This window comes from Malania oleifera, chromosome 12 (assembly GCF_029873635.1).
Source record: "Malania oleifera isolate guangnan ecotype guangnan chromosome 12, ASM2987363v1, whole genome shotgun sequence".
NCBI classification, from domain to species: domain Eukaryota; kingdom Viridiplantae; phylum Streptophyta; class Magnoliopsida; order Santalales; family Ximeniaceae; genus Malania; species Malania oleifera.
Window position 1 is genome coordinate 10,655,957 of NC_080428.1, and position 25,754 is coordinate 10,681,710.

The 25,754-nt window shown below is 36.0% G+C and overlaps 1 protein-coding gene across 2 annotated transcripts in view; it reads right to left on the bottom strand.

The window, feature by feature from the left end:
- Positions 1–22,805: 22,805 nt before the first annotated feature.
- The window catches only part of LOC131145045 (uncharacterized protein At4g15545-like), a 35,357-nt gene continuing 32,408 nt past the window's right edge, over positions 22,806–25,754 (bottom strand). For both annotated transcript variants that reach the window (XM_058094085.1, XM_058094086.1), the window contains exon 10: positions 22,806–23,186. The gene's annotated coding sequence lies outside the window, so the exon portion shown is untranslated. The remainder of the gene's footprint in view (positions 23,187–25,754) is intronic.

Consider the following 25,754-nt stretch of genomic DNA (forward strand, 5'->3'; position numbering starts at 1 on the left):
TGAAAATACTATCAATACACATAACCAAGACTACCTTGTGCTCCCGATGCATGTCCAGCTCGAATCTATACCAGGGCAGCGTGTGTTGCGCAACATTAGGCGCCAACAACTGATCCCTCCACCTGTACACAATGAAACGTAAGTTAGCAAGGTGTAACCACTAGTACGTAGTACAACTGAAGGAAATGATTTTAAGTGGAGTTACTAACCTCCACGCGAGTGGAGCTGGGTCAATCGGCAGTCCGTCCTCGTCCCTCTGAATAAGATGCTGGAGACCGCGGCACGTAGGAGCTAACGACGTGAATCTCTCCCACGCCCAAACCTGCAATAAGCGGAGTGCTCCTCCGATCTGTGAGTGCGACACGTCAGCGGTGCGGCACATCTCCCGGTACAGCCAAGCTAACGTCGCAGCACCCCAACTATAATGGCATATCTCTCCTCGCTCCGCAAGCAGTGGAAGGAACATCAAGTGTGCGTAACTCCTCGATAGGTCGCAGAATAGCGTCCCACATATCAATCCCAGCATGTGGGCACATGCGTGACACGCTATAGTGTGATCATTAGCATCAGCCAGAAGCTGGCGAAACATCTCCCCCTCTAGAAACCGCATGCGAATGTGGGCACCAACAAGCTCACCATCTGGAGGCACCACTCCTAACAATCTCTCGCACATGCGGAGAAGTCCTCCCCCCTGACCGACACCTCCATCCTATACTGGTCCAGCTGTTTGACCAGTGACGGGCAACCCATCAATCGGTAGCCCGAACAACATTGCGACATCCTGTAATGTGATAGTCGCCTCCCCGTGTGGCAAGTGGAAAGTGTGTGTCTCTGGCCTCCATCGCTCGACCAATGCGGTCACAAGATGCCAATCCAACTAGATATGGCCAATCTGATATATCCCATAAAAACCAGCGTCACGTATCCAATCAATAATGCAAGGGTCTACGCCTATCCTATCCTATACACTCTAACTGCCCCCTCGGCAATATAACATGTCAGCATGCGAATCGGTCCACACCCGACTGGACCGGTACTGATCGCCCATACTCAATACAGTAGTATCGGACAACCCTGGATCAATCCTGCAAACAAGCCAAAATATTGAAAGCATTAACATAGAAATCATAAGAATTGAGTATCTGTCCCCGGTGCTTTGTATGGTGGAACCGAACAAAAATCTCAGGGTTTATCCTATATGTGTACAAATGAAAATATCTCACCAAGTTTTCATCTGAACATACACTATTCTCGATTGATGGACACAGTGACTCAATTGCTCAGAGACAAATTGAGCATGGAGCATTCGCGTGTTCACTGAAAAATGAAAGTGGTCTGAGGATTTAACATTTGGAAACAAATTGTTCAGAATGAAGGAGTAGAATGGCAGCTGAAAACTTGTCATGATGCGAGGAGTATGAGTACGTAAATCCTGGATAACCTATAAGTTATAGGTCAGTGCGAAGGTCCAACTACATCCCCAGGTTGGGTCCTTCTCGGACATCTTGTGCATTTATGTCCTTCTTGACGGCATATGCTACACGTGATATGTTTCCGACCTTCCCGAGCATCCATCTCGTTATGTATACGTGAGCTCCTAGGCCGACCTTTATGACGAGCGTATGCAGGATTTTCCTGTAAGTTTGGCAATGAGCAAGTTGGCCAATATGCCTCATGCATGATTGGATAAAATTCGGCAGCATATGTTGCATAATACTCGGCAGTGCTCCAATATGGCTCAACAAACTGGCTCGCATTTAGTCGTGTCTCGGCACAGGCTTCAAGAAGGTGCGAGCAGGGATAGTGTAAAGATTGCCACTTCCCGCAAGAGCATTCGCGCCTATAGATGCTCAAAGTTTGGACATTGTTTCCTTTATGGGGTCCCCGCTGCGCGGTCGTGATGCTAAAAGTACCCCTAGACCGGAGTTAACGTATTTCCTCCAGATATTGCGTTACGAGCAGCCTCCCTTCAGCTATTAAAGTAATGTGCAACGCAATAAAATGTTAGTTGCATGAGAGCTGTTATGGGAAGGCTACGTGCGCCTTTTAGGACGGCGTTGAAACATTTAACCAGGTTGGTGGTCATGTTTCCATACCTCTTTCCACCGTCGTGGCACTGAGTCCACATATGAGGAAGGATCTAATCAAAGAACGACTTGGCTGGCTCTCCACCCTCATCGAATATCCTCTAGATCGAGGTGTCAAATTTTCTCACCTGATGCTCCCTTCCCGCTCGCTCAGCCATTCGCTTCATATTGACGCTCCGCACTTTCGTATTAAAGTTGCTCACGACATGTCGAAGGCAAAATCGGTGGTGCACACGTGGTGGTTGCCAATCAGGATTGTGCTGCACCGCAGCGATAATCCCTAGATGTCAATCTGATATGAGGCAACTGTCGTCCCTGTCGGTAATCAAACGCAAAGAACACAGAAACCAATTCCATATGTCGAGGCTTTCCTCTTGCACAATAGCGAATGTAAGGGGAAATATTTGCCTATTTGCATCAAGGCACATCGCAATAAGGAGTTTGCCCTTGTACCTACCGTACAAGTGTGTCCCGTCCACACATATAACGGGAGGGCAGTGACAAAAAACCTGAATAGATGCTGCAAATGACCAAAATACAGATACGAAGGTTGCGGTGTTAGTGCTACCTGGAACAGGAGTTGACCTCCACCTGACTATAGTCCCAGGATTGTACGAGCGCATCGCTTCCATCCACTTCAGTAACGTTTCATATGATTTCTCTCAATCATCGAAGACATGGGCTATTGCCTTCTGTTTGCCCAACCAAACCTTCTTATAAGAGATTGAATACCCGAATCAATGATCAATGAACTCCTTCAATGTAGTGATTGACGTCGACGCATCTCCCCTAATCATATTCACGATCTCCCCAGCAATGAGGGACGACGTGATTTGGTTATGGTCCTGCAATATAAGTTCATTCAGACACGTATGCGGACCACTATATTGGGTGATTTCGAAAAAACGGTGTATCAACCGATACATGGCACGCAATCTCCACGCGCAATGGTGGTCCTTACACCTAGCTACCCACAACTCAGGAGTAGATCGCACCACGTGGAAGTCATGGTGGGTGCGAGCGTGATATATTCGCACTGCGGTGATCAGCTGATCCTTCAAACCGAAGAGCATCCCCTTACTCAACCCAGAGGATTCTTCCCAACGAGTGACGCATATAGGAAGCTCATCGACTGCAGTTAAATCTATAGTAGCTAGGTCAATATGACCGTACATCGGAAGCTCGCCGATGAATTGCGCGTCAAACGTTGCGTCATCCGTGTCATGGTGAGGTAAGTTCACATCATCGGGGACATCATTTAACCCTTCACCCATTTCCTGCTCGTGCATGTGTTCGTCTTCAATATGAACATCATTCATAATGTTCATGCCCTCGTCCAATGCGTCGTTCGCAATGGCGAACAAAGATGCTGGTCCCACACTTGGGACGTCTTCACAACCTCCCTGCGGAAACGTGTGAGGAACAGGTGCTTCGTACTCCGATGGCTAGAATGACAATCCCGGATATTCTTTAAAATCGAACGTGGACATAGCATGAACCTCCCCACCAACATCGACCTGATGTGTTTGTTCGGTGTCTTCATCGACTTAATTAAATTGCTCTACGGGCACATCTGGTTGCCTAACTGCGATTACACCCACTTAAGGAATGGTCTCGACATACAATTGCATTGTTAAATATGTCTCATCGACACAGTGTACGTCCAATACAATGCGCAACCCATAATCATCTGATATCGGAACAGCCTCTTAGAACGCTGTATTATTTAACTCTCGCGCAGGGTATCTTGCGGTCACCCGCAATGCATATTGATCTGGATCAATATGCAAATATTTATATATCTTCGTATATAATTTACTTAATTTACACCTACGGCCAATTCGAATAATTCGAACTGATCAATATGCAAATATTTATATATCTTCATATATAATTTACTTAATTTACACCTACGGCCAATTCGAATAATTCGAACTGGTCGACTACTATACCTAACACCATCTAATGCGGTTATAATGTTCCCCCCTATATATAAAAATACTGTGACTGGATCACTGCTTGAGCTTCCTGCCATTTAGATCGGTGATCGGGAAATAAAAAAAACGTACGCAGGACAAAATTGTATGTATAAGTGATGTGTAAATGAGACGAAATAACTAATAACTATAAACCAAATAGATGTATATAAATTCTAATGAATGAATGAACTTAGAGTTTGGACCTAACTTTCCCACCAAGAAAATAAATAGATGAATTCAACGTCTATGAATAAACATCATGAATATGTATTGATTTTCCCCATATGACATATACTTCGGATTTTCCCAAAATTGTAATTCAACTTACAATCCAAAGAACTATGAAATGGTGCTCTTAAGAGTAATTTTTCCAAAATGGTACTTCGTACTCTACCTCATTATGGGTTGGGTTGCCACTTAATTTGAAGTTCAATTTTGTTAAGTAGCCTTTTGAGGATTCATTGCTAATCCGAGCAGCCATACTCAAAGGAGTTGAAGGGATCTTTTGGAAAAATGTTACTTAGGACGCATAACATCCCGATTCATGAAATGGGAATGGGATCGTCTTATGGCAAGTGTTTTAAAATGTGAACACTACATTTATATCAATATATTGGTGAAAAATACATAAATTCGGGGAGGAAAAAACTCATTACTACTCTCCTCTAATAATGTGACCTTTTAGCTATCATCTCTACGGTGTTCCCAGTCAACGTCATCGACGGTGACTAGTCGAGGCCGGCTTCGCCCTCGTACCATTGGATCTTTAATGATGCTCTGTGGACTGTGGCCTCCTCAGGCTCCCCCCACCCTAGGATCTTATACATATGGGGCTTGTCTCATGATGAATTCCCCACCTTATCTGCTCTTACTTCCTTTGGATATTTTTATTTATTTTCAATATAATTTTTGCAAGTTTCAGTTTTTTAGTGTGATTGGTGAACTAGATTATTAGGTAATTTTAATAAAGTATATTAATTTAGACAAAGACACTAATCTTTCCAAAATTTTGATAAAAAGACAATCACATATCCTAAGGTTTCAAGAATTTTAAATATTATACCAGGGGTTTTAAGAATTTGTAGAACGTGCGCTGACATTTCAAGAATTTCAATGATCTTTCTTGAGATTTGTTAAAAATGCACAAATCTCACTTTAAAATTTTCAAAAAGACAAGTTTTTTTTTTAAAGATAAATTTCATTTTCTTTTGACAAACATCAAATGAGATTTTTAACATTTTTGATACTTTAGGAGACGTCCGTGACATTTTTGAAATTTCAGGAAAAATATTTGTCTTTTAAGCAAACTTAAAAAAAATAAATATCTTTTATCCTATTAATTATTGTATTCTAGTAATCATAAGAGAGGGACAGGGGACTTAATCCCGTCACTAGGATCTCTTATTTGACAATAAAATATTCACAAATGATACTCCTTATATTATAATTATAAAGTTCTATTGTAATCTATTCCAAATGTTTCAAACATGCGGCTCAACTTGAACTTTATTATGTGGTTGGTTCAAGGTATGAGCTTGATTCATTAGGAATTGAAACTAAAATTCAAGGAAAACTAAAGGTTGAAATTAAATATAAGAAACATCAAAGGCACGTGTATATATATATTCTATGTGTTATCTATGAAATATATTATGGGCATTACATTCTTAAATGAGCTAAAATTATTAAAGTTTGTGTAGGAAATAAAATAAGTCAAAATTAAAATTTTAAATTTTGTTAACTCATAGAAAAGTGTATGCACTTAATACGATAAATTACAATACAATTTATAATTACAATGTACACTCACATTAACTCAAAGTATCAATTAAAACCATACAACTTACATGTTCTTGAAAAACTTTAGTGGATGTGCCCAATTATATTAAAAATAGCAGAAGAAAATTCAAGGATTGAATAACAAAATTTCCCATTTTGAAGGTAAACCATATGATCTAATTATAATTGCACAATTATATTAAAAAGGCAGAAGGAAATTCAACAAATTTAGTAAGTGGAGGAAACTTCAATAAATTCTAGGGTAGGAAAGATAATGCATTTTACAATGAAACAACAATCCAAAAAAAATAAATAAATATTGAACAACAGTTTGAAGGGAAAAAATAAAATATTCTCGGCAAAAAGTTAAATTCAAATACCAAAAAAATGAAATACAAACCTTAAGAAAAGTGTTTCTCCACGAATATTTCAACACAAATCACAAATTCTGTCTCTCCGATTATCAAAGTTTTGGATGAAATTAAAATAATTTAAAAATTTATGCACTGAACATGGAAAACATAATTTACCAAATCTCCTTATATAACTCTTGATTTGATGAAGCCCGCAACGGTCACCTGCTTCGGAGTCTCCTCTCCTTCAACGATAACCTACTCGGCTCTGCAACAGGTACTGTCTGTTCACGCAAGAAAGGAGGAAGAACGGGCGAGATTATTCTGAAGCAAATCTCGCTGCTCCAAGTAGCGAAATTTTCCACCCGTCGAAAGCCGGGTGGATGGTCATTTAAATCTCGCTACTCGAAGTAGCGAGATTTACCACGCATCAAAAGGCGATTGGCAGAGCATTAATTGTCACAATAAAATCTCGCTACTCCAAGTAGCGAGATTTACCACGCGTCAAAAGGTGGTTGGCAGAGCATTAATTATCCCAACAAAATTTCGCTACTTGGAGTAGCAAGATTTACTGCGCATCAAAAGACGGTTGGCAGAGATTTACCACGCGTCGAAAGGCGGTTAGCAGAGCATTAATTATTCGAATAAAATCTCGCTACTTGGAGTAAGGAGATTTGCCCCGTTTTAATTTAGACACTATAAATTATACATAATTATCTATATCTAGGAAAATCTAGTTCATGGACACAATTTGGTCCTAATCTTTGAATTATGAACTTCATGTAGGTTAATCATGCTATTTTAAAATTCTATATCTTATGTCGTTATTAAAGTCCATAAACTAGGGAGAAATGCATGACATTGGAGTAGTCTTTATTTGTCACACACTCATTGAGTATTTTAAATTGTGTTATTAAACCCCAATTGCAAAGTTATTGCATAATTTTGAGTATAGCCTTAATTGGTTATCAAGTGCTGAATTGAAATGCAATATGTCATGCTTGTGTGCTGAATGCTTAATATTTGCTACATGCTGAAATCTTTTAAAAATATGAATATATGATGAATGAGTGTTAAATGAACATCATCCTTAAACGAAAATGCAAGTATGCGCGTATGCAAATATACAAGGGAGCATAAGCCTCATCCTTAAGAAAATGATTATAATTTCCTACCCCATGGACTCACATTTTCCATCATTTCTGCTTTTTGAATCCTATAGTTTTTCTAAGATCCATGAACATCATATCCTGTCTTCCATAGAACCATACTTTGATATGGATTGCTCTTGGGGCGTTTGAACACTGCACATGACTTAATGCTAGTGATTTATGGTGCATGAGTGTTCTATAAAAATAATTTTACTAGGTGGATAATATGCCAAATCAATATCTAGTAGAATTATTAAAATGAATTAACCTGTTACTTATACTGTTTTAATGAACTTTCACAGTTAGTATTAGTATAAGTAGATTAAAGCATCTAAGCTAGGATTCAAATCGAAGGGGAGAGCATTTGAAAATAAATTTCTATCTTATTATGCTCACCAACATTATAGTTTAGATTAGAAATCTTCTGTGGCTTATGCATTAAAGCGTAATGATTTTCTTGTATATCTTGAATGAAAATATATTGCTTTGTTACAATCCTTTTCTTGTTGTCATATGATTTCGTTCTAAAATTCTCTAATATTTTAGATCAATATGGTTGAATTTTCTGATTATATTTTTAAAAATTTTGTGCTCAATTATTTACCAAAAAAACTTTGCTTGCTTGAGTCCTTATGTTAAAATTTCTTTTTCAGCAAGCATTGTCCCTAGAACTTATTAGTAATATTTGAGGAATTTATTTTCAAATTTTTATGGCAAGAATGATCTTATAATTTCTAGATTTTATATCTTGCTTATGAGTTTAAATGCATTCATGACATGTTTTACTAAAATTTGTTTGTATCATGAAATTTTACATTTTAAGGGCTTTAATGTTTTAAATGGTATCTTTTCAAAGGAGATATTTTTTTAACCCTTTTACTAATGACAAAATGGGGATAAGGTTAAAGAGCAAAATTATATTTTATTCTCTTGCCTTTATGTTTCAAAAATAGAAAATGAACTTTGTACTTAATTGAATTTTTTTTTTTTTTAAAAAGAAAGTTTCAATATATAAACTGCGCATTAAACCACTAAGTTTAAATGCATAACTTGGAAAATGATGAAGTCTTCATGTTTGAAAAAAATTATATTGAATATCTTTTTGAATTATGCATAATGTGAGGGGGAGTCTTTTCAAGCTAACCCAATTTTGCTTATATATTTGTTATCATCAAAAAGGAAGAGATTGTTGGTTTTTTAAATCTGATCCCTGATTTTGTTTATGACAAATAACACCATCTCATATGTGTGCTAAGTGTATGAACATATGTGTGCTAAGTGTATGAACATATTCATTTTTTTAAGCACGGATAACATATGGGAAATGGAAGCCTTGAATGCACATCAACGATCATATTCCAAGGCGTATTCCATGGACAATCAGAGGAGCATAAGACTTGAAGACTTTATTTATTATTTTCTAAGTTATAATAATTATTTACGTTCAGTTTGTACATGCATTATCATATGATTTAAATTGAAACTCATAAATGACCTTAAATTGACCATAGGACCTCCAAGTAACATGAAAAACCTTTTTCATGAAATGTCTAACTTATACAAATGTTTTAAAATGGTTTTGAAGTAAAAAAAAAAAAAGCAAAAACTAATTTTTACAAGGGGGTCGATCGATAGGCCAGTCGACCAAACAATAAAAATAAGTAATTTTCTCAATTCATAACTTCTTATCTTAAAACGCGTTCAACATAAAAGTTGTGGTATTTTTTCTTATCTTTATGTTGATACCAAGAAAGTCCAATTTGGAGTCGTATAGAAAAAGTTTTGGCCAAAACACCGAAAGGTGTTCGTAGAAAAAAATTCCCTTCATGTTTCTTCCATCTCATTGATGGGCTTTTTTTCTCAATCTATAATTTCTTATCTTAAAAAGTGTTCAACATAAAAGTTGTAGAATTTTCTATTAACTTTCTATTAATACCAAGAACATTCAAATTGGATTTGTATAGAAAACGTTATGACCAAAACATAAAAAAGGTGTTCGCATAGAAAACCTGAGGTCAGCCGACCGAACTTCACCACAATCGACCGAAGCTCTTGGATTTCAAACCTTAGTCGACCGAGCATTGGCCTCAGTCGACTGACCCTCTTGGGAAAGCGTCCCAACGGCTGAAAAACGGTTAGCTTTCAAAATAAAATCATTTCTTTATTCCCCAACGACCATATAACGACTAGTTTGAGTTTTTGCTTATAAATACAAGTCCAAAACACTTGAAAAATGTTGGAGAATCCTTTGGAAAGCTTAGGAAAATATTTTTTGATTCTCCCTCCATTTTTATACCCCGATATGCTTCAATTTCTCTATTTCTCCTACTCCTTGAAAATATCTTTTGGAGAAAATCTTTTGGGGGTTTTATTTTGAAGAGGCTCAAGCATGTATCATCTTTCATATATATTATGCTTCATTGCCTTAATTTTCAAATATTCTTTAAAGATCAAAATTTCTCCTATACTCATTTATTTTGAAAATTACTTTGGAGAAATTTCTTTTTGATTATTCAAGTAAGGCTTGAGCTTGAGCATATATTTATATACATACATACATACATATATTATATATATATATATATATATATATATATATATATTGCTTGAAAGCCTTATTAATATTTATTTTTAAAGATCAATCGTTTTAAAAGGAAAGCCCTAGATTCTCCATTCTTTCATTTGAAAATATTTTTGGAGAATATTTTTTGGGTTAGTTCAAAAATGCTTTGAGCATATATATTCATTGATATATATATATTGAGCACTTATTCACTTTCATATATTTTGCTCGGAAGCCATATTTAAATTAAAAGGTCATTTTGCTCAAAGATAATCATTTTCCATTCTTTCATAATTTTATTGAAAAACATTTTGAAGGAAATTTAAAAATTATAATTTGCTATTAATTTTTGGGGATAGGTGGATTAGATGATGTTGATGATTATGGTTTAGCTCCTTAAGCAAAGATAATCATAATTCATTCAACACACGTCTACAAACTCCTCCAATTTATGGTAAAGAGTAATGTTAGTGCCAAGGTGCATTAGAGCATAAATCCTAATTTGCTCCATAGCTTTTTTACAATTCTACATTGATTTCATTAACGCACTGCATTCAAATTTCTTTTAGCTCACTTAGTATACATTTTACCATTTCATTCAAAAGAAGAAAAACCATTTTTGGTTATGCCCAAAAACTCAATTTCATTGTAAATAACATTGTAATTAGTAGTCGTACATAATTCTCCTTTATTTTTTAAAGTAATTAAATTTGGAATTTAAGCAACCGTTCCTTGAGGAAATGACTTAGGGACTCCCCTAATACTACTTGGTGACACTCTTATACATGGGAGTTATTCTCTAACATTTTTAGAGTGAGTCAAGTTTTTGGCACGAGCCGTTGTCGAGGAACGGTTATTGTAATTCCAATTTTCCTATTATCTTATTTTTTGATTCCTTTTTTTAGTTTTCTTTGTTTAAATTTTGCGTTGTTCACTTGCTTGTTTCCATCATTAGTATTATTATTATTAATATTATTATTATTATTATTATTATTATTATTATTATTATTATTATTATTATTATTATTATTTTAGTGCAATTTATTCTACTTTAGTTGTTTTGAATCATTTTATATTTCTGACACTCATGTTTAATGTCATGGGCTAGGGACACCACAAATAGGTTGTATCACGTGAATCATAGTCTAAGTAGTAGTTTGTCAAGTGTTGAATTGGATTCTAACCTTAATTTTGGTTCTGAGGCTGATTTTAAAAATCCTTTTTTTTTTGGTTAACAACATGGTTGAACAAACTCCTAGGATAGTTAAGGATTATCTACAACCCACACGAACCACACAATCATCTTACATCATATTGCCTCAGAATGCACATAATATTTATTTTAAGCATGGTATGATGTCTGTGATACCTCAGTTTCATGGAATGAAATCTAAAAATCCATATTAGCACTCAACCGATTTTGAACTTGTTTGCACTACATTCATGAATAGGATTGTTACTGATGAGATGATTAGATTGCGTTTTTTCCCTTTTCGTTGAAAGATAACTCTAAGACATGGTTTAATTATCTTAGGACAAATTCTATTGCTAGCTAGTCAGACATGCAAAAATAATTTTTGCATAAGTTTTTTTCCTTACAGAGAACTCAATTTTTGTAGGAACAAATCAGTCAATTCATGTAGAGAGCTTATGAGACCTTTCATGCGAGCTAGGAAATATTTAAAGAGTTGGTCAGCATGTGTCCTCATCATGGGTTTGAGTCATGGCGATTGGTGAATTATTTCTACACTGCTTTGACCCCTGAATTGAAGTAATTTGTTCATACAATGTGTACAAGGGATTTCTTCAATAAGGATCCTGATGAAGCACTCTTTTTTTTTTGTTAATTTAGCTAAAAATGCTCAATAGTGGACTACAAGGATTGACAGGAAATCAATTGCAGCTCAACCATTGAGAGCAATAATTAGTGGAGGGTGATATGAATTGAAGGATGATATTGATGTTTAGGCACGACTAGCTGCTATCACTAGAAGATTGGATGTTATAGAGATGGAAAAAGTGAAGACGGTAAATAAAGTTCAAGAAGTGTGTGCTTTGTGTGCTGATACAATTCATAAAACGTTGGAATGTCCTGCTCTGCCGATATATCAATAGAATGGTTTAGAGCAACCTCAAAATGTAAGTTTGGTGGGTTGATCTTAGAATCCACCAAGCTCAAATACTTAAACTCCAGCATGGTGGAATCACCCTTATTTTTCATGGAGAAATGATCCAAGACAATCGAACTAGCCAGTTGCACCTCCTTAGATTAATTTCCACCATTTTCCTGCTGCTCAATATTAGAAACCTTTTCAACCTCATGTGAAATTACAATTGCTCAGATGGCCGCCACTTTTTAGCAATTTATGGCAAACCAAAATGCAACCAACACTCAGAATTCTTAGGCCATCGGTGAAATCAGAGGCACACTTAACAAAATGACGACTACATTGAACACTCTGGAGAAGGGTAAATTTCCAGCTCAAGCTCAAGCTCAACCCAACCCACAAGTGTACAAGAAGTCATAGGTGCATTCAATTGAGAATGAAGACATTAAACCAATGAAAGTTTTTATCACACTTAGGAATAGTAAGAAAATTGAGCAAGTTGTACTGAGGCCATTAGCTAAAACTGATTCTAAGACTAATCAATGCCCGGAAGCCTTGGAAAGTGAATTGGAGTCACCTAAAGCACATGATGACCAAGGTGGGGATCAGCAAAAGGAAATTGAGCCTTTGGGTTAGGAAATTGAGGAGTTGAGGAAGAAGTATGTCCCTGCAGCCCCATACCCTAGAGATTATTGTCGGCTACCAAGAGTAAGCAGCAAGAAGAGATTTTGGAGGTATTCAAACAGGTGAAAATAAATATTCCACTATTGGAGGCCATTCAGCAAATTCTTTCTTTCTTATGCCAAGTTTATTAAAGAACTATGTACAACGAAGAGGCAGTTGAATGTGAAGAAGAAAGCCTTCTTAACGGAACAAATTAGTGCAATCATTCAGTGTGACACTTCTCAAAAGTATAGAGATTCGGGTCTCCTACAATGTCCATCATGATTGGTGAGTCCCAAATTGCTAGAGCCTTGCTGGACTTAGGCAACAGTGTGAATTTTATGCCATACTTGCTTTATGAGCAACTTAGATTGGGAGAGTTAAAGGCCACTAAACTCATGCTATAGTTAGCCGATTGGTCAATCAAGAGACCGAGGAGAATTGTGGAAGATGTGCTTGTGAAAATTGATAGATTTTACTATCCATTTGACTTGTAATTCTAGATATGCAACAATCAAATTTCAACAATTCTCATGCTCTTGTCATCCTTGGAAGACCATTCTTAGCTACGTCAAATGTCTTTATCGACTGTAGAAGTGGTGTTTTGAAGCTTACTTTTGGGAACATGTGACTTGAGTTGAATGATTTCAATGCTTGCAAAATGCCGGGCCATTTTGATGACATGAGTGATCTAAATGTTGTAGAGGTTTTGAAACAAGCAAAAAATAATGGTTCAACTCTTCCTTTCTCTGATAATGAGTTTATTTCTCAGATATATGAATTTTTACTTAATGAGGAAACTAACCATGCTGATGAAAATTTCTTTGAAGCTTTAGACAGTTTTGCATATTTTTCTTCACCACTTGAGGTACAAGTTGCACGTGCTAGATGGCAACCCCAGTTTGAGACTTTACCACCACCGGACATATTTAAATCTTCATAGGAGGAAGTTCTCCAACTGAAACTGAAACCACACCCTAAAGACTTAAAATATGTTTTCCATGGTCCTGAAGAAGACACTTTTTCTGTGGTAATTTCTTCGAAGTTGAATCAGAAAGATGAAGCCCAGTTGCTGGAAGTCTTAAGAAAGCACTGAGGCGTAGTTGGGTGGACAATAGTCGACATTAAGAGTATTGATGTTGATGTTTGTACACACAAAATCCACCTTGAGGACGATGCTAGACTAGTTCGAGATGCTCAACGTAGGCTCAGCCCTACTATGAAGGAAGTTGTCAAAAAATAAGTGCTCAAGCTGCTCACAGTGGGTATCATTTACCCTATCTTAGACAATAAGTGGGTAAGTCCAACTTAGTTGGTACCAAAAAAAAATGGTTTGACAGTTGTCAAAAATGAGGAAAATGAATTATTTCCAACTGGGATGGTCACTAGCTGGATGATGTGTATTGATTATAGAAAACTTAATTCAACCAGTAGGAAAGATCATTTTCCTTTACCATTTTTTGATTAGATTTTAAAAAGTGTGGCTAGTAATGCATTTTATTGTTTCTTGGATGGGTTTATGATTATTACCAAATTGTTGTAGCACCTGAGGACCCGGAGAAAACCACCTTCACCTGTCCTTTTGGCACCTTTGCTTTGTGTAATGCTCCAGCTACTTTTCAGAAATGCATAACGAGTGTTTTTGTTTATATTATTGAGGATATTTGTGAAGTATTCATGGATGATTTCTCTGTTTTTAAAAAATCTTTCGAGAGTTGTTTACATAATCTAGCTTGTATTTTGCAGAGATGTGAAGAAAAAAATATATTGCTTAATTACGAGAAATGCTAGTTTATGGTTACTCATAGCATTGTTTTAAGTCATAGTTTCTTCTGAAAGTATAATGATAGACAAGGCAAAAATTGAACTAATATCTAAACTCCCTATCCTTAGGACAGTTAAAGATATTCATTCTTTTCTTGGCTATGCTAGCTTTTATAAGCAATTTATTAAGGGGTTCAATTCTATTGCAAAAAATTTGTGCACTCTTTTACAAAATAATGTTGAATTTGTTTACAACTTTTGATATCCTTAAAGAATCACTTACCACACCCCCATTTTGCAACCCCCACGGTGGGACCTTCCCTTTGAAATCATGGCTGATGTACGTGACCATGTTTTATGTTGGGCTTTTGTGGAGTCTAGTTGTGTTAAATTTGAATGATGACCCGACTTTTATTTAATGAGAGATTTCTATTTGGCCCAAGCCTTCGCTCCATGAACTAAGCGTCCGGGAAAATTTTTGGACCCATTCAAAACGAAACCCTATGCGCAACATATAAAAGGATTGCTTTTGGGTGATTAGGGTTTATGATCAAACTTCGTGAGAGAGCAAGAGGGAGAGTATTGTACCGCTACACTCTCTGTAATATTTCTCTCTGATAATAGTAAAATCCCTGCAACTCCGTGGACGTAGGCAAAATTGTTGAACCACGTAAATACTGTCTTGTGCATGTGATTCATTTTTCTTTGACGTGTATTCTTTCTCTATTTTGTTTCTCACAGGTTTCAGAATTTGTTTTTTTAATTCCCAACAGCTTTAGGGGCTGTTTTAGGCCAGCGTATGAATAGCATGCCTTCTGTGATTTACTATGCCAATAGGACATTAAATGATGCCCATAAAAATTACACCACTACTCAAAAAAAAAAAAAAAATTGCTTGTTGTGATTTTTGCACTTAATAAATTTCAGGCTTACATTCTTGGTACTCATGTTGCTATTTTCACCGACCATTCTACATTGAAGTATTTTTTTTTTAACTAAGAAAGATGCAAAACCATGCTTAATCCGCTGGATTTTACTACTTCAAGAGTTCAACATCACCATTAAGGATAAGAAAGGAGTTGAGAATGTGGTGGCTGCCCATCTCTCTAGATTGCCACCATTCTCCTCTACAAACGTCCTCCCTCCTTTTGATGATAGTTCCCCGGATGAGTAGCTATTTGTGGTTCAAAAAACTCCCTGATTTTCTGACATAGACAACTACTTGGTGATTGAACAAATGCCTTCTGATTGGTCCACCTAAGATAAGTTTCGATTTCTCTCTTAGGAGTGACATTTCTACTTTGATGATCCTAAACTTTTCAAATATTGTTAAGATCAATTGATTCGAAGGTGCATTCCTAATGATGAGTTTTCTTCTGTGTTGAGATTTTGTCATATGGGTTCATGTGGTGGTCACTTTTCAACTAAGAAAACAGTAGCTAAAATTTTGCAAAGCGGGTTGTATTGGCCTTCCATATTCAAAGACACTAATAATTTTTGTAAGGCATGTGAGTCGTGTCAAAAAGTAGGATCCAAAAGTAAAAGATATATGATGCCCCTTTCCCCTATTCTTACCTTACAAATTTTTTACTGCGGGGGAATACATTTCATGGGGCCTTATCCAGTGACCCTTGGGAACGCCTTTATTTTATTGGTTGTGAATTACGTTTCAAAATGAGTTGAGGTCGTTGCTTGCAAAAAAAAAATGACCATCGTGTTGTGCTCAAATTTTTACAATCTCAGTTTGCTCGTTTTGGCATGCCTAAGGTTATCATAAGTGATGGGGGTTCTCATTTTTGCAGCAAATCATTTTCTTTACTCATGAAGAAATATGGTATCACACACAAAGTTTCCACCCCCTATCACCCTCAAACAAATGGGCAAGTTGAATTAGAAAATAGAGAGATAAAAATCATGTCGGAGAAAACTATCAATCTTAATAGGAAAGACCAGTCAGTTAAGCTCCTCGATGCTTTGTGGGCTTATAGGACAACTTTTAAAACTAATCTAGGGATGTCTCCTTATAGATTATTTTATGGTGAAGCTTGTCATTTACCTGTTGACATTCAGTATTGGGCTCTTTGGGCTATACAACATGTTAACATGTCACTTGATGAAGCTTTAGGGTTAAGAAAATTGCAAATAAATGAAATGGATGAAGCTCGCCAAGATGCATATGACATAGCCTAGCTAGTGAAGGAGCGCATGAAGATTTTGCATGATAAAAAAATTCATCCCAAGCATGTCACACTTGGCTAGGAAATTCTTCTTTACAACTCTTGTTTACATATTTTTCCTGGTAAATTGGAATTTTCATTATACCGATCCCTATATTATAACTAACAATCATTCTCCAAGGGTAGTGGAAATTCAAAATCTGAAGAGTGGTACATCCTTCACGGTTAATGGTCAACACCTTAAGCCCTTTATTTCCACTTATGATCTAGGTGATGAAACTCTTTTTGTCCAAACACCTTGTGACTATTGAGTGTTATTTTCTTTGTTTTTATTTTTATTGTTTATGTTTGTATTTTTATTTTTTTTTTAGTTTGTTTTCTTTGTTTAGTTCCTTACTTTGTTTTTCTTTACATTTTTTTTCTTCTCTATTAGCATTGAGGACACTGCTTCGCTTAATTGGGGAGCTTAGTTGGGGAGAGGGAATTGCATGTTGCAATTGTGTACAACTATGTTATAGAGCTTTAATATGATTAATTTGAATGGGTAAATTGTTGATTCATAGCTTAATAGTGATTGTTATTAAACTTTTTTTTATGCATGATAGACAACGTTTCCTACATAAGCATTCAATTAGGATACTAATGAATCATGGATGGTGATAGGACTTCTCTGATTTTTAGTTTGGAAGTATGCTAAGAATGAATCTAGAATTCATTTTCATAGGATGAGGGCAAAGCATGTTGGCAAATTACTACCTATTTACCCATCACTTGATTAGAATAGAGAGAAATACACTGCAAGACTACTGAGCTATGCCCCACTAAAAAATAATTTTTTTTAAAAAAAAGCCATCACAGGTTTGCTTCAGTGGTAAGGGCAAACTTGGGAATGTGTGGGCTAGGCGCACGGTCCCGGGTTCGATTCCTGACTGTGCAAATCCGTGTATGTATGTAAAAAAAAATGCATGAGCAAATAAGAGCAACTTAGTGAGATTTCCTTAGTAAAGGGCTAGAAACAGTTGCCCAAAATTTGGAATCCGAGAAGTCGATAAATAAATGAATGAATTGCTTTAAACAGAGCTGGAGTGAAAACTACAAGACCGTTCAGCTTTGAAGTAGTGAGGATCAATAATGATCAATCTTTAAGTGGATAATATTTAGGATGTTCGAAAAAAAAAATGTTACAAGATTGTGAACTTCCTAGAGTTTTGCCTCAATCCAATGTCAATGAGATACTGAATAGTCTATTGAAGTTGCTTCCATTACTTTGAATTTGTGAGAAGTAACATCACTGTGTTTGAGAACTCAAGTTGCCTGCCTGGTGTGCTTGTGTGAGATTTTGTCAGATTGTAATATTTTGTTCAATACCATTTCACTATTTTTCTTATAGACTAGCAAAACGCTAGTTGGGGAGTGTGATTGAGTCATAATATTACAATTATTTTGCACGATATTTCACATCAATCATAGTTTTAAACACCTGTAATTGATAAAATTAGGTTGTGAAGAGAAAAAGCAAATTTAAATCTAGGTCTTAAAAAATAACTGTGTTTTTCCTTTATTATGTGTTTCTTGGAGCTTGAACTGGTTATATAAATTTTTGGCACTTGCATAAGCTTGAAACACAGTTTAATGCTCAAATTGTCAGTGCATTCTATTTGATTCTCCACAAATACAGTTTACTATTGGATTACGTTAAAATGGCAACAGAAATTTATTCCAAACCCAAATAGTACATTTCAAGAAATTGGGGGCTTTTGCAACATTTCAGGAAATTGGAGGCTTCCCCTGCGCATGTGCCCCAACAAATTAGGAGGGATCTTGGCTAATGGCAGCATGGAAAGGGGAAGCATGTGCCATCGGTTTGGAGGGGGAAGAAAAGGAGAGGGAAGCAGCAAAAATAGAAGGTTTTTGCTAGTCCGCAGACTGCTTCAACCGAAAAGCAGCACCCAACTTCTTCATCTCCCTTCCTTCCATTTTTACTTTGTTTTGGGTTTGGATTCAAGGAACGTCAACAGCAGATTTCTGGGTTGTTCGTAAGTTGCTGGCAGCCGCAGCAGCAGCCCGAAAGCCCTCTTCATTGCAGTTTGCTTCTAGTAATACAACAGCACCTGAGACCCCGTTGCTGTTCACAGCAGATTTCCAGCACCCGAGACCCCCTTGCTGTTCGTAGAACCTCTCGGCCAGAACAGAACAGCACCCGAACCTCTTTCCTGTCCTTCTGCACAATAGCACGGCAGTTGCCCGAAAGCCCTTTGCTTTTCGTAGACTGCTGCCCAGCCGAACAGAAACCCATGGCTCCTTTTCTGCGCAGATTACACCCAGCACAACATCACCTCAGAGTCCTCCTTGCAGCTTTCTTCCTGCAAAACAACAGCAACCCGAGACCCCCATCTTGCATCTCCTTCCTCCTAATTTTGGTTTTTAATTTGGGTTCAGAATCAAAAACTGCTGGATGAATCCGAACCCCATTTGTGCTCCATTTAATTTTCCAATTCTTGCTTTGATAGTTTCATTTTTTGCAATTTCTTGGTGATTATACATAGACTCATGATTGTGGATTCTATTGGAATTAGTTAAGATTTATTATTTTTGTTCTTGTTGCAATTGGTAATTTAAGTTGTGTTTGTGGGCTGTTTTGAAATTCAAAGATAATGGAACTTAGCTTAGTTTCAAAGTGCACACAAGGTGTTTCAAAAAAAATGTCCCTTGGAGCATAAGCATTATAATTTGCTATTTATTGTTGGGAATATGCGGATTAAATTATGTTGATGATTACGGTTAACTCTATAAGCAAAGATAACCATAATTTATTCAACACATCCTCAAACTCCTCCAATTTATGATAAAGAGAAATGTTAGTGTCAAGGTGCATTAGAGCATAAATCCTAACTTACTACATAACTATTTTCCAATTCTACATTGAGTTCATTAATGCACTGCATTTAAATTTCTTTTAGCTCACTTAGTATGCATTTCATGCAAAAGAAGAACAAACCATTTTTGGTTATGCCCAAAAACTCATTTTTTATTGTAAATAACATTGTAATTAGTAGTAGTACATAATTCTCCTTTATTTTTTTTGTAGTAGTTAAATTTGGGATTTAAGCAAACCGTTCCTTGAAAAAATGACTTAGGAACTCCCCTAATACTACTTGGTGACACTCTTATATTAGGGAGTTATTCTCTAACGTTTTTAGAATGACTCAACCAACAAGGTGAAAAAGACTTTTACTAACCTTAGAGTTTTGCCCTCACCAATCTAACCTATTGGTCTTTGACATTGACCCTATCATTAAATTTAAGTCACGGAGTTTGAGCTAAATAAGTCCACATCCAAAGAGTCCCTACTTTTAAGCCAACTATTTCTTTCAACCCCAATTTGGCCTTATTAAACGAGCCCAAAAGTGAGTGTAATTCAAGCCTATTAAACAAGCCCAAATCAAGTCTATAATCAAGCCACTCACAAGTCAAAATGAGTCAAGCCCATTCACCTTTAGATTTGGATAATTTGTTAAACAAACTGTAAATTGAGCATGTGAATAATGTATTTATATAATGAATGAGTCTAAACGATCTCTTACCAAGTCAAGCTCTCAAGCCGCTCGTGAACGATTTGGTTCATCTACAACCTTAGGTTTAGGCATAGTGATGGTTACACCTTTTGTAGGAAATAACTGCCATCAAAGTGAGTAATCTAGGGAGGGGAGGGGAGGGGAGGGGGGGGGGGGTAGTGGGGGGCATTGGTTGTACAATCTTTGTGCATTCTCCCAGAATGTTAGGTGGAAGCCTTATAATTGATTACTTGGCACTAAGGACTTGGTTGTTGCACATCTAGAAATAATGTTGTTTCAATTAACATCTAAAAGCTCGATCATGACCTAAACATGTGAGATCGCCTAGGTTTGGTAAGCCAAATATCACCCAAGTACTAAGTCATCAACGAGGCATGGTCTTGCCCAAGCAAGATATTGCATAAAAGACAAATGTTGAATAATATTCTAAGAACATCAAATTTCTGGGTATCTAAATCCAATTAAAATTTGGATCTAGAAGTCATATGCTTTTTGTAAGAAATTGTGTGTTTAAAAGGCAACTTGTGCTAGCTGAGCAAAATTGTAATAATGGCAAAAATCTTCAAGATTCGGCCATTCAGACGCCTCAAAAGGCAGGATGTAAGCCATATAGTTAGCCACTTGAAGCTAGTAAAGGGTAAAGAAAAAAGGGCCGATATCAAGGAAATAATCAATGGACATGGGCAAGGGTTGCCACATAAATAGAGGTGATGAGGAGGATGAATGGTCGACCATAAGACAATATGAAAAGAAGGATTGTCACTATGATGACACCACTCAATCAACACCAAAATGAGGCTTTGGACTTGGTCAGAACTATGTGATTAAGGTTGCTCACAAGTCAGCTCACCACGCAAGTTCTAAAGAATGTCATGAGGTCAGCTACAAATATAGGCCTCAAGAATTGCACGAGGTTTTCTACTGCATCTTAAAAATATAGAATCAACAAGAGATTCTACCAAGCAAAATTTCAATAATTAGAACCAATTAGGAATGCAGTAATATATATCTTTGAAGAAATTGATAGCTTAAATAAGCAATAATTCAAGGAAGTCAAATGTAATAACTACAGAATCTGTGTAACCAAACCATTTCATGAAAGTAATTTAAAAGAAGGTATTCTAGTTAGGCAATGGGTACTAGTTAAAGGGATGTAATCCCCAAGATTAGGATACTGGATTGCTAAGAACAAGTATAAATAGGCATGTAATGGGCAAGAATAAGGCCCCCAGGAAATCTCTTCCAAACACACACTCAATGTGATTATTTGTTTTATTTTGGCATTGCACCATATTATCTTCTTTTTTTCCCTTCCTTATTTTTAATCTCTCTTTCTTTCCTTTTTCACTCTCCCTCTCCTTCAACTTACGATTATATATCATTTGCCTCTACCTTGTAAGGTATTTGTTACTTAGTAGGGCACCTTGCATCTCAAATGTAGGCAAGCATAAGATCTCAATTCACCATCTCCCCAGCACAATGTTACATACTATTTTTGGTATTTTTATGTATTCTATAAATTTTTTACACAGACAACATGACTAATATTTCTTATACTTTTAGTTTACACGTACTACATAGACTAGCATTTTCTTTTTACGTGTAAAAAAGAGATCAAATAGATATATTACATGAACATCTATTTTTTTAAATATATATATATAACAAGTCATACTATCAATATACCACATTAACATTCATGTCAACATTCAACCCACTATTTGGTTTATCACCAAGATAATCTATGGGGACATAATCAATCCCATCATTAAAATCATTTCACCATCATCCTTGTCATCATCGAATATGCACTTAGAATGTTGTCCTCAACATGAGTTTTAATGTTTGAAGTTTGAACTGCTTAATGGACATCAATCTCAAAACAAAATTTCTTTCCAAGTTGTCCATTCATTCATTGTAGAAGTTATACAAGACAAGCACCAAGCTTACAGTACAAGTAATTTAATTAAAAAAAATTAAAATAGTGTAGGATCTTATAATCCTACTATGTTAAGATTATGATCCTTATTATTTGATCAATTATACCAATCTCATTCTAACCCTACTTTGATCCTACCAATTTGTAATTACGTATCGAATTTGTACTTTCATGAAAGTAAAATTATGCAACCAAACCATTTGAATTACACTTTTAACAAACATAACTTAACATAACGAGCATAAAGAGAAAAGTCACTTTTGAGTCACCCTAATAGCTAGAGTTTGATACTTTCATGTTTGAAGTTCTTAAGCTCTAATATTGAAAAATGTTAAAAAGAACATAAAATAAGAAATGTATCATCATCCCAATGAACATCCAATAAACCTTCTTTACTTTTTTGTGTAAAAAAATTTTGTGCAAGATTTGAAAGGCAAACTTGATAATTGGATTGATGAAACTAAACGATAGTTAAGGCCCATGCCTTTGTAAACCTTCAAAAAGATTTGCATTTCAGTGAGAATCACATGAATTTATTCATTTTTTGCACATTTAAAAAGGAAAATCAATCATTTTATAGACAATATGACTGAAGAACGTTCTACGTTCTACATGTAAACCTGCCGTACCGCGATCAGTCTGGATCATTGACATTTTAGACCAAATTGGGATCCAACAAAAACCACAATAAAAAAATGAAACCAAATAAACAATTAAATCTTTCACAAACTCAACCACCAGGGAGAGAGAGAGAGCGCAAAAGATGAAGCACATTAACGATATTTCCCCACTTGCAAGCAAATATGTTACAAGATGAAAATCGCAAACTGGTACATTCAAGTATGACAGCAGAGCCAGGTAGGTAATGCACATAAGAACGCAGCTATTTATGCTGCATACCTAAACATAATGGAGAACAACGAAGCCCACAAAATTCCTTTCCTCACTGTTATGTAAAGCCCACTTTCCATCTTGATTGCATTTTGAAAAATGATAGTCTGCAATGTACTAAGTTCAAATCCACTCACTGCAGCTGATTTCATTCAAACTGCATGAAAAGACTAGTTAGTTCTCACATATATGTAGATACTTGTGACAAAAACAAAAGTGGAAATGCAAAACGCTTAAGCTGAATAAGGTTGGGCTCTAAACATGAATTAACTCAAAAAATGCTTAATTTCATAAATTATATCCATTTAAAGTCCCTTCAACTTTCTTTGATAAGACCACCCCAAATTCAACTTGTTTAACCTGCACTAGCCTGAGCCATTTCCTAACATCCAAAACAATTATTGAATAGGAGATGTCAATGCTTCAGCTTATTAGAAGTTAAAAGGTCAAAATCATCGATGTTCTAACAAAATAAATAAATAAATTATGCAAACGGTCATGAACCACAATTGGAGCTCCCTACCCATAAATAGTTTAGTGACAAGAAATTAAAACACCGTGAAAATCAAATATAAACAACATTTGTTTTCAATGATTAAATAAACAAAACTCCAGAGGGCAAACCCTTGTACAATGAGATGTTACAATTATATAATCTGTTGAGATTTTGATTAAATGAATGACCTAACTTGAACATAAGTCTCTCTCTTTAATTTATATTATAAATCAAATATATTCTAATGACCATAATACAGTAACTACATCTCTCTAATTAACATACTAACGCGCTTAATAATAATAATACTAAAAGACTAAAATGACATTTAACAGTCCCCCTCAAGCTGGAGCATAAATATCATATGTTAACTTGTTACTAATAAATTTAACACGAGCACTCCCCAAAACTTCGGTAAACAAATCAGCAAGCTGCATATCAGACTCCATATAGGTGGTAGTAATGAGCTTCTGCACAAGTTTCTCCTAAACAAATGGCAATCAACTTCAAGTTGGAGGCAACTATGAACTCCATAGGCTGAGAATGTGGAAAACCCAATTCTTCCAACATATTCGCAACCAAACAAGCTCACAAGTAGTGTGAGTCGTAGCTCTATACTCTAATTCAGCACTTGACCTGACCACCATAGTTTGTTTCTTACTCTTCCAAGAAACCAAATTACCACCAATCAAGACACAGTACCTACTTGTGGATCTTCGGTCAAAAGGCAACCTAGCACAATCTACATTTGAATATACCTAACTATAAGTGTGACCTTGATCTCAATATAAAAGCCCTCTCACAGGTGTACCTTTGTATCTCAAGATGCGAATTACCGTGTCCCAATGGCTTGTTCTCGAAGAAACCAGAAATTGCCTTGCAACACTTGTTGCAAATGATATGTCTAGCCAAGTGTGAGATGATTCAACTTTCCAACAAGTCTTTGATATCGTCATCATCATCTATAATAACAATATCATCAACATATACAACATGTGTGATCTTACACAATGAAGTATGACAATAAAACAAAGTGATCCAATCGAAGACCAAACTCAAGCACTACAATATTGAATCGATCAAAACATGCTCTAGGAGAACTATTTTAAACCAAATAGTGCTTTATTGAGCCAACAATCTAAGCCTGACTCCACTAGAATAACAAACCCAAGTGGTTGCTCCATATAGACCTTCTCGTCAAGATCACCATGCAAGAAGGCATTCTCCACGTCTAACTAATGTAGAGGCCAGTGACAAGTGGTAGCCAAGGAGAAGAACAAACGTGCTGATGTAAATTTCGCAAATGGAGAGAAAGTGTCAAAATAATCCAAACCGTACACCTTAACCACAAGATGTGCCTTTGAACGAACCATAGAACCTATTGGCCTAACAAGGCTTAAGAATCTTATTTTGAGAATAACAAATCAAGAGAACTTAACATGTTTGGTTAAGTGATGATATTTCAGATAACTCAAGTATTAAGATCAAGTGAATCAAGTGATCAAGAACAAGTACTTGACAAAGTCTTTTGAAAGCTCAAACTCAAAGATAGAAGATTTTATGAAGCTAAAAGACTATTGAAGCATGAAGTCAAGACATGCAAGGAAGCAATGCATGAAGACTTAGTGAATAGAAGTGTCATGGTGTTTAAAAGTCTCATGTAAGTACTTCACATATTTTCAATATAAGTGTTTGAAGCTCTTAGGAAAAATTATTGACTTAGAGACCATATTTTGAAAACCCCGAAAAATATTTTTTTCAAGTCTTATTTAAGTTTTCAAATATCTAAGATTGAAAAAGCAAAGTTTTTGGAAAAATTGCTAGTTCAGGCGACTGACCTTGTTTGATCAGTTGACTGACATCTTTAACTGTTAGAAATTCAAAAGTTTTTTTTGAAAGTGGTAAGATCACATGAATAACCGTGTCTGCCTAGTCGACTGACAATTTATATGCTAAGAAAATTGAACAGACAGAACAACATCAGGTGACTGACCTCTCAAGATCAAGCAAGTGACCCTATTCTGTGTTTGAAATTTCGCTGATTTATACAGGCCCAGGCGACTGACCCTGAAAGTTCAATCGATTGACCTTCGTTTTTTAACTTAAAAAGCAGCGAGGGAAAATTCCCAAAATTAATTGCTTGGACCCCAAACAATGAGAAAACTTGAGAAACGCACCAAGTTATTTGGGGAATACGAAAATTACTTTTTTTTTTTAACTCTATAAATA